Below are 10,735 nucleotides of genomic sequence, written 5' to 3'. Positions count from 1 at the left end.
ACATTTACCTGAAACAGAAACACTGAATTCAGAGAGAAATATAACAGCTGTTCAGGGGAGGATGTGTCTGTAACTCACCTGTTTAAATTATATTAAGGCTAAAAGTTTGCATTATTAGGGGTGTGGTCTCTCTGACTGACAGAAGGATGATGACACAGGTGGCTGTAGCTGCTAGTTGTCAGCTACAGCCACCTGTGGTCTCTCTGGACCTCTGGACCTTGTTTGTGCTGTTGGAGCCTTTTGGAGCATTTTAATGTCATCATGTGACCAGTAGCATGGCTGCTGTGAGGTCACTATACTAACAGACTGTGCAGGAAGGATGAGCTCCAGATTTGGTGCAGGGGACAATTCTAGGATTTTGATTGGATGTTACTGATTAGGTGGTGCAGCTGATACCTTAACACACCCTCGCGGTCACTTCAGTCTCCAAAAAACATGACTCCCTGCACTGGGACAGAGGCGGCCTTCCTGATGAGCTTATCCAACTGAAAGGCTGTCGGCCATGTTGTCTGTTGGAACACAACAGACAACATGGCCGACGCCACCTTCAGAAGCACCTCTTGCACTCCAAAGATCTCTGTCTCCTCAGCAGGTTGAGTCTGCTCTCAGCCTTCCTGTAAAGACCATCGGTGAACACTTATACTTCAGGTATGCCACATAGAGATGAAAGCTGTAATTTATACATCATTTAAAGCGCTTTACTCAGGGGTTGATGGCATTCATGGTCCTGATGTTAATAAAGTTGTGTTTGCGATAATTCAGGATCTAACTATCGCTACAGAAAAGGAGCAAACATAAAGGGAGTAGTTTCTATCACAAACTGTTGGTGTGTGTGTTTGTCTCAGTGTGTGTGACCTGAAGGTCCAGCTGCTGGATCACAGCATGAGAGAAGCTCACTCAGAGATGGAGAGAGGGGGAAGAAAGAGCACAGGGAGGAAGAAGAAAGTTGGATTTAAACATAAGGACCGTGCTGACTGTAACTCTGTGTTGTTGAACAGGTCAGCTGGTCGCAGCTTCACACTGTGCCACTACAGCCACTGAGAGCTCCTCCACCTTCTTACACCGTGCTGTAATGGCTGATTTCCGTTTACGGTGGAGGCAAAGCAAAAGAAAAAACTCCCGTGTTGTAATATTACTTTAGCAGGAGTTTCAGTTAGCTTTGCACTACCTGTACTTTGACTGTTACTTGAATCAGTACTTCAACTAACACAAGTCTGTGTACTGCTAGTTAAGAATGTGTGTACTTGCCTGTGCACCCTGCCTGTTTACAAGTAAAGTATTCATCTCACACCTGTGTGTGTGTGTGTGTGTGTGTGTGTGTGTGTGTGTGTGTGTGTGTGTGTGTGCCTCTTTCTGTCTCAGTGTTGAGTTTATTGTGTTGTTGTGTATTTTCTGACAGTTGAAGTGAAATCAGCCAGTGAGAGTGAAACAATCATCGTGTGGACGCTCTCCGTCGGGGACTTCCTGCTTTCACGCTGAGTATGAGCTGATGCAGAGCATCGTTTCCAGGTTCAGCAGCTAAAGTAAAGAGTGGTGATATAAAAGGAGTGCAGTGCTTTTCTTTCTTATCTGACACCAAAGAGTTCAGATGAACTGAATAAAAACAGCAGGGGGTCACATGTTTCGCCGACAGGGTGAGCCTTTCCACGCTGCTTTTGATGTGAGACATCAGTGCGGCTCACTGTAACACACTCTGTATACCGATGAACTCTGTGAGTCAGGCGTTCAGCAGAAACGAGGCGGCGAGCTGCTGCAGCGTTCAGCCTGCTTCACCAATATCATCAAAGGAGTTTTACCCGAGCTGATGATGGCTGCTTCGACCAGAGAGCTCCTCCGAAGAGCTGAAATGATGAAGATGAAGAGAGCTGCTTCGCTACATGTCTGACAAATATATATACAGATGCATTTCTTTATGATCTCTGCCTTTATTAAGAAACTCTATCAGAATCATGTTTCTGTCTGTAAGAGCATCACGTAAGCCCAGGTGTGTGTGTGTGTGTGTGTGTGTGTGTGTGTGTGTGTGTGTGTGTGTGTGTGTGTAGAGACGCATGGAAGGAGGGTACGCTGCAGAGGGTGGATGCTGGCTATATTTAGCTCTGTGTGTGTGAAAGCCTCAGCAGCTAACAGTAAACAGATCAGGAGCTATAAATATCTTTTCCTTCAGCTCAGCTGAGCTTAAAATAGATCCTCAGCTCACTCTGCCACCTACAGGACAATGCTGGAGCTGCACACAGCCTCCGTCTGGTGCCGGGGCCCCGTCGAGGTCATTGGAGTGTTCACTTTGTTTTTGGTTTTCACCTTTGCTGCCCAGCATGTTCTGAGCTCTGTTATTTTAGTTTATTTCTCTGCATGATTTTATTCTCAGTCTCAGTTCTGCCTCTTGGAGTTCGGTTTCCTCTGCTCTCTGTATAACGTCTGCATTACTGTTCCCCTTTTCTGTTACTTCTTGTTTTATTTTGGTAGTCTTTTGTGCTTTGCATTTATTTTTACTTCCTTTGTCTGTTTTTCTCAAAGGAGAAGAACAAGAACAGCTCACATTGATCACTAAATCTGTAAAAACCCTGCTGATATAAAGATGAAGGCACACAGAAACAAAAGAAGAAAGGAAAATGGTAATGGGCCTGAAGGAGGGGGGGCATAATCTCCTGACTCTCAGCAGCAGCAGCTACATGAGAGGGACGAGGCAGCAGCTCCACATCTGCAGCACACCAAGAACATAGGCTTCAATTATTCCTCATATCAGTTGCTTCAAACATGCACAATTAAATTAAAACTGCTCAACAATCATACTGATGTTTGATGCATTTAAATCCACAGAAATGCAAGTGTAAGCGTGCACGGCTCCCATCATGAAGAAAGGGATGGAACTGCTCAGTTTATACCTGACAGAGAGAAGCAATCAACTCCCTGATGCTACTGCAGAGACATGGAGCTTCAACCCTGCCTGCTCAGCGCTGCTGCTGTTACCTGATGTGTTAGCATGCCGTCTGTGCAGATGTGTTAGCATGCCGTCTGTGCAGATGTGTTAGCATGTGGTCTGTGCAAATTGGTTAGCATGCCCTCTGTGCAGATGTGTTAGCATGTAGTCTGTGCAGATTGGTTAGCATGCCCTCTGTGCAGATGTGTTAGCATGTAGTCTGTGCAGATTGGTTAGCATGCCATCTGTGCAGACGTTTCTGGAGTTTTTGTCCTTTAAAATGGAAAAAAAGTCATCTTCATATCTGCGCTTCTCCAGCCGCACTGCTCCATCATTCCCTCGCGCACACTGACTGAACTAAACTGACTGTAGGAAGAAAAAAATAATCAGGTTTTTTTTCCATTTCCATTCATGCAGATTACTGAAGGGCCTCTGTATCACATTGACCACATAAACGTAAGGCAGTAACGGAATGTGACTACAGTGGTCCCTCGCTATAACACGGTTCACCTTTCACGGCCTTGCTGTTTCGCTGATTTTTTTGTGCAATTTTGCATGCTTTTTTTTTTTATTACAGCGCATTGTGTTCTGTGTCTGTAGACCACCGTTAAACAATCTCCTCCGTGCCATATCTCCTGTACAGTACAGAATGCGTTCAGCTTATCAAATTTACATACATCTTCGATCGCTAGCAGTGTGACTCTGAAGTGCTGTACTGTATGTTTGTATGTTGTAAGTTTTCTCCTCAACAAACACAACAATGTCGACAAAACGTTTCACACCGTCAGAGGCACCTGTGGTAGCACCCAAAAGGCAGAGGAAGATGCTAACCATCGCACAAAAAGTTGGACTTCTGGACATGCTAAAGGAAGATAGAGATTACCGTATTTTTCAGATTATAATATAACACTGGACTTATTTTTCTACAAAGGTTTGAGGGTGTTTAAACAAGAGACAAAAGTGTGAAAATCTTCTTGCCTGTCTAAGAAACGTGTATAAAGTGTGTAGTAAGGGTTTTACAGCCTTAAAACATCTATAAGAATTGTAAAAAATAAAGTTGGCTACTTTGCGGATTTCACCTATCGTGGGTTATTTTTAGAACGTAACTTCCATGATAAACGAGGGACCACTGTATACACATTACATCCAGCACAGTCAAATACACAAGAAGGTACAGGTCTTCATGAGTCCATTTTTTTCTCTTTCGGTTACTTCCTGTTTTACTTTGAAGGTTGTTCTTGTCCTGCATTTTTCTTCCTGCTTTTCTTCCCCACTTTTGTGATTGTCCCGCCCTCACTGATTTCACTGTGTTTTTGTTGCTTCCTGTTTGGGTCCTGGGGCCTGTTCTTCGTACCTCGCTAAGTAAGTTAGCTGGATTAGATTGTTGACGATTTTGCGTGATCCTGGATCGTTCGGTTCCCCGAAGCTCATCCGGGACTTGCTGTCATAGCAACAGAGCCGTAAGTGTAAACCTGCTCGGGAGCAGGTTTACTTTATGTAAACAGGATTAGATCGCGGCCACGCAGGTATGTCCGCTTCATTTATACGAAAGCAACAGCGATATTCCACCACTGTTTCACCATAAATAAATAACATCAATGTAACTAAAGATAATGCAGCACTTGATCCTTTTATTGATGTCACACAGATACATACAGGTCATTTCCTAAAAAAGGGAAATGTACTATTAACATTCTATTACATGTATGTGATTATTACAGATGTAATTCATATTTCAGAGTAGTAATTGTAAATTACTTCGTGTAATCAAGATGAGAGACCACGGCTATAAAAGCGAAGGTGGATTTGGGAAGCCTGTCGCAGCCATGTCCTGTCCGTATACGCGACCAACCCATTGCGGAAGGTGCAAGATTGATAAGGAGAGTCCTCAGAATTCAGCGTATATTGCGGGATAGACAGGATCCTTTAGCTCAGCGCGACAGTGTGCTCATTGAGAGATATCGATATTCCCGTGAGGGTATTATTTACTTAACCAACTTGTTGACGAGGGGGTGCAGGACCACCACCTGTCTTTTTTTCCTCTGCCCTTTTCTTGGTTGCTGTTATGAACAAACTAACAGAGTATTACAGGCCAGTATTACCTTGCCAAGAGACGAAAAGCAATCTAAGAGATAAATATTACCATTCTGTAGAATACTCCTGTATTCCACTTTTACTTGTTCCCATGTTCTTGTGGGTCCTGTTGTGGCTCTAATGTGAAAGGGGATATAATATAACATATTATAATATAATATAATGCCATATGATATTGGACAATATAGTGTCATATGATAGATCTACCCTACCGCCTACTGGTGTTGGCCAGAGGGGCCGATGGCGCGATATGGCAGCCTGGCTACAACCGTAGCTGCCTCCACCAGTGTGTGAATGTGGGAGTGAATGAATAGTGGTATCGTACAGCGCTTTGGGTGCCTTGGAAAGCGCTATATAAACCCAATCCATTATTATTATTATTATTAAATTACCTACGAGTTTGATTTGTCAGCAACTTTCTGCCAGCCCCTCTCTCCTTGCTTTTGCAGCCTTTGCAGTGTTCTCTTGCATTTTCATTAAACTCTGAAACTCCTGAAATCCCTCACTCATGAGTTCTTGCTCTGCTGCCGGAAAATACCGAGCGCGCTCCTTCGACATTTTCGCCGACCAATCAGCGGGTTGCCGATCAATGTTTCTACTATCGATGCGTAGCCCCTTTTACGACACCCAGTGATGTCACATTACTGCGTCCAGCTGTACTAATCGTCAACAGCAGGTGTGTTCGGGGAGCCGGATTAGCGAGCTCATGGTTAGCGCGATGGTTTGGTCTTGGATGTGTCATTTGATCTTGGATGTAGTAAGCGACGTACGAAGAACAGGCCCCAGGTTACAGCGATGGAGCTGAACATAAAAAGCTGACATAGGCTGCAGGTGTTGATAAGAGGCATGACCAGGCCTTTTAACTCCCAGTGTGACTGAGCATGTGCAGGACCTGAGCGTGAATCACAGAGGCCACACCCTCGACCCTCAGGACGGGTGAGCAGGAGGTTTTATCGCGATGACTGATTTGTGTGCATTCCGTACTCGGAGGCTTGTGAGTGAAGGTTAAAGTGTGTGTGCATGTGTGTGATGACGCAGACAGTCTGCAGCATGCTGGATTAATGCACTGAGCCATCACAAACCTCCCCTCCCCCTATCTGAGTACTTATACTACCACATCTGTCCAGCTGCAGACATCAGGCTGACATCTGTGTAGGTGGGCTCAGTCACATGCTGCAGCCAGGCACAGGCTTTCCTCACACACCTGTAAAGATGAGTGTGTCACAGCACACTGGCTGTGCTTTTCTCTGCTGTTGTGTTTACAGATCTGACAGAAACTGACTTTGTGTGATTTCAGGACCCCTGCTGGGGTTAAGGCTTCTCCCGGTGTGGTGTTTATGCTGCCTCTGTGCGTCCCGGTGACCTGATAACAAAAGTCCTCATCATGGAGCCGCAGAGATCTGCTGACACGCCGCAGCACTCTGAGATATCGTTCTTTATCAGCAAACAGCAGCAGGCTCGTCTTCATGGGAACGCTCTCTGACTGTAAGATCGTTGGCTCGAATACCAAGGTCAGCAGCACTTCCTTACTGCCTCATAACGTATTGTCGAGGTGCCCTTGAACGTCACGTGAAGTCTCCAGCCCGGCTGTAAAGAGCCCGCTTTATTGTTCCAGCGCACAATCATAAAACTTTATTCTTAAGCAGAGAGCAGACAAAGGCAGGCCTGAGGAGAATGTTAGCAGCAGCTTCAACACGCCTGCGGGATCACACACACTCAGTCTGAAGCTCAGAAGCAGATCCACTCTGACCCGAGTGTGTGCGGAGCAGAAACAACACAAATATGGCCAATTGAAACAACTCAGAGCAGTAATACAGACACACCTGATGTACAGCATGGTTTAATATCGAGTGGGACGGACCGGCGAAAGAAGTTTAACTGTTCATTTAATCTCCGAGATATCAGAGTATTAGAAACAAGAGCTGCTGCCTCATATGTACTTTCTACTATCGGCAGGAAAAGCTGGAAAACTTCAAAATCCATCCCCTCTAAGAAACTTGCAGTGGGATGCAGTCTTGCTTCCTTTGTGACTATTGGTCCCGCCCTCATCAGCTTCACCTGTGTGAGTCCACCTGTCAGTCAGCAGCCCCTGTGTCGTCTCCTTCATACAGATACAGCAGGTGTGAGACATACTCTGAGACCTGAACGAGAGGTTTTCTTTTTCCATGACGGTGCTGCTTGTAGCTGCAGTGTGTAACAACCTTTATTTTGGCATAGCACCGCCAAGGGGTGTTGTCCTATTATTGTAGTATTTGGAGAGTCTCCCAATGGGTTAGGGTTAGGATGAAGGTTTGGGCCCTGCCTCCAGTTGGAGGTGGGTTAGGGGTTGATAAAGTTGATAAAGAACAAATCAGGGTAGAGTATAAAACACGCAGCTGCCGCACGTCATTCAAACTAACGCAGGAAGTCAGCTGACACGCCTTCAGCGCCGCCTCATTCCTTGGAGTGCGTTCACCTTCCCGTGGACGTGATGACACGCATCCTTCAGTCTGTTATGACAAGGATTACATGTCAACGGCGCCGCTGACTCGGCTCTGTCCCTAAACAGCCGAGTGTTTCAGTGTAAGCAGCCAGCAGAAAGCTTTCCCAGTGGAACCCAAACAGAGCTGAGCCTGTGGTGGAGATGCCATCTAATCAGAGCCATGGGAAGCGGCGCTGCACCGCAGACCCAACGATCCGCCCTCCACAGTCCCACGCGGATAAATCCAGGTAAATATCACATTCCCGGCTCACACTCAGCCTTCTTTCAGACCTCCATGATGAACTGCACATGTTCAGCGAGAGGAAGGATCGAGCATGTGATGCTGCACCTGCTGCGTGGCCACGCTTCATATTACACGTGTGTCTCAAGAACAACGAGGGAATTGTTTAATTGGTTGCATACCTGTGTGCTTCACCACACCTGCAGCTGCAGCCTTCCATCAAGAATTCTCCACCTGCTAATCACACGTCTGTCAAAGAGAAAGAGGCGGGGCCTAGCTGACGCTGTGATAGATTTCTGTCCACCTCATTTTTTACATTTATCAGTCAGATCTGGATGTTTGTGCACACCAATATAAGTGCTTTTACTCTTTTTACTACACATTAGTTTTGTTCACGAGAAACAGACCGACCTGGCGGGGCCACGTCTTCTGTGTCGGCTAACCTGAACTGACAGCCCGCTCGTACTTAACGGCGTTCCTGCTGTTTTACAGGGAAACCTGAAGAAGTTATAGCTAGCTCATGAACATGCTGCTAGCTCGGAGGTACAAACAGCTCCAGGTGTTTGATTTCTGGGTCCTGACCTACTTCCTTTTTTTTTTACCCTCTGCTCTCTTCTCTTTAACCCCTACCCCCAACCAGTCACGGTCTCTACCTGTTAAAAGGGAGTTCTTCCTTGCCACTGTTTCCAGGTGCTGCTCGTAGGCAATCATTTTTGGTTTTCTCTGGATTTCTGCAGGGCCTTTACCTGTAAATATAAAACTCTTTGAAAAGCATATTTGGATATGCCCTCACCTGTCGTGAGCAGACACCTATCTGCCGCTCTGCTACATCAAATGGTCATCAAACAAATGTTTCTTTTAGTCCAAGATCATGTGAGTAAATACCAAATGGACTGATTCTTATACAGTGGGGCAAAAAAGTATTTAGTCAGCCACCGATTGTGCAAGTTCCCCCACTTAAAATTATGACAGAGGTCAGTAATTTGCACCAGAGGTACACTTCAACTGTGAGAGACAGAATGTGAAAAAAAAATCCATGAATTCACATGGTAGGATTTGTAAAGAATTTATTCTTAAATTAGGGTGGAAAATAAGTATTTGGTCACCTCAAACAAGGAAAATCTCTGGCTCTCACAGACCTGTAACGTCGTCTGTAAGAAGCTTTTCTGTCCCCCACTCGTTACCTGTATGAATGACACCTGTTTGAACTCATCATCTGTATAAAAGACACCTGTCCACAGCCTCAAACAGTCAGACTCCAAACTCCGCCATGGCCAAGACCAAAGAGCTCTCGAAGGACACCAGGAAAAGTATTGTAGACCTGCACCAGACTGGGAAGAGTGAATCTACAATAGGCAAGCAGCTTGGTGTGAAAAAAATCAACTGTGGGAGCAATCATCAGAAAATGGAAGACATACAAGACCACTGATAATCTCCCTCGATCTGGGGCTCCACGCAAGATCTCATCCCGTGGGGTCAAAATGATCATGAGAACGGTGAGCAAAGATCCCAGAACCACACGGGGGGACCTGGTGAATGACCTGCAGAGAGCAGGGACCAAAGTAACAAAGGTCACCATCAGTAACACACTACAACGGCAGGGAATCAAATCCCGCAGTGCCAGACGTGTTCCGCTGCTGAAGCCAGTGCATGTCCAGGCCCGTCTGAAGTTTGCCAGAGAGCACATGGATGATACAGCAGAGGATTGGGAGAATGTCATGTGGTCAGATGAAACCAAAGTAGAACTTTTTGGTATAAACTCAACTCGTCGTGTTTGGAGGAAGAAGAATACTGAGTTGCATCCCAAGAACACCATACCTACTGTGAAGCATGGGGGTGGAAACATCATGCTATGGGGCTGTTTTTCTGCCAAGGGGACAGGACGACTGATCCGTGTTAAGGACAGAATGAATGGGGCCATGTATCGTGAGATTTTGAGCCAAAACCTCCTTCCATCAGTGAGAACTTTGAAGATGAAACGAGGCTGGGTCTTCCAACATGACAATGATCCAAAACACACCGCCCGGGCAACAAAGGAGTGGCTCCGTAAGAAGCATTTGAAAGTCCTGGAGTGGCCTAGCCAGTCTCCAGACCTCAACCCCATAGAAAATCTGTGGCGGGAGTTGAAAGTCCATGTTGCTCGGCGACAGCCCCAAAACATCACTGCTCTCGAGAAGATCTGCATGGAGGAATGGGCCAAAATACCAGCTACTGTGTGTGCAAACCTGGTAAAGACCTATAGTAAACGTTTGACCTCTGTTATTGCCAACAAAGGTTATGATACAAAGTATTGAGTTGTATTTTTGTTATTGACCAAATACTTATTTTCCACCCTGATTTACGAATAAATTCTTTACAAATCCTACCATGTGGATTCATGGATTTTTTTTTCACATTCTGTCTCTCACAGTTGAAGTGTACCTCTGGTGCAAATTACTGACCTCTGTCATCATTTTAAGTGGGGGAACTTGCACAATCGGTGGCTGACTAAATACTTTTTTGCCCCACTGTATAGCACTTTTCTACTCTCACTGAGCACCCAAAGCGCTTTGTACAACTTGTGCATTCACCCAATCATATCCATTCACCTTATCTAAAGTTTTTAGTGTTTCTATCTAACATTCACTCGGATTCACACTCCGATGGATGCATCAGACGGCAACATGGGGTTAGTATCTTGCCCAAGGGTATTTGGGATGTAGACTGGAGGAGCCTGGGATCGAACCACAAACCTTCGGGTGAGTAGGTGACCTGCTCTACTACGTGAGCTACACGATTAAATCACGATTACATTTTTTAGCATACAGAAGCTATCCTACCTGCCAAACAGCGAGCTCCACCACCTTAGAGGGTGTAGCTGTTAGCTGGCACGTGGCCTGACGTGTTGCACAAGAGTCATTATACGTGAGCATAACCAATAGTTAGGACTATTATTATTATTAATAAGCTGGTATTTGATGCAGTAAACAAATCTTACAGGTACACTTATTTTCCAAAATTTGATTTTGTCCTAAAGCAAGAA

General features: G+C 45.4%; 1 long non-coding RNA gene across 1 annotated transcript; it reads left to right on the top strand.

The window, feature by feature from the left end:
• Window positions 1–221: 221 nt before the first annotated feature.
• LOC113028943 (uncharacterized) lies at window positions 222–2,007 on the top strand. The gene is made up of 3 exons (XR_003273312.1): window positions 222–648; window positions 846–998; window positions 1,400–2,007. It is a non-coding gene; the product is annotated as an uncharacterized LOC113028943 (long non-coding RNA).
• The last annotated feature ends 8,728 nt before the right edge of the window (window positions 2,008–10,735 follow it).

This window comes from Astatotilapia calliptera, chromosome 2 (assembly GCF_900246225.1).
Source record: "Astatotilapia calliptera chromosome 2, fAstCal1.2, whole genome shotgun sequence".
Classification (NCBI taxonomy): Eukaryota; Metazoa; Chordata; class Actinopteri; order Cichliformes; family Cichlidae; genus Astatotilapia; species Astatotilapia calliptera.
This window is presented reverse-complemented; position numbering and strand designations above follow the sequence as displayed.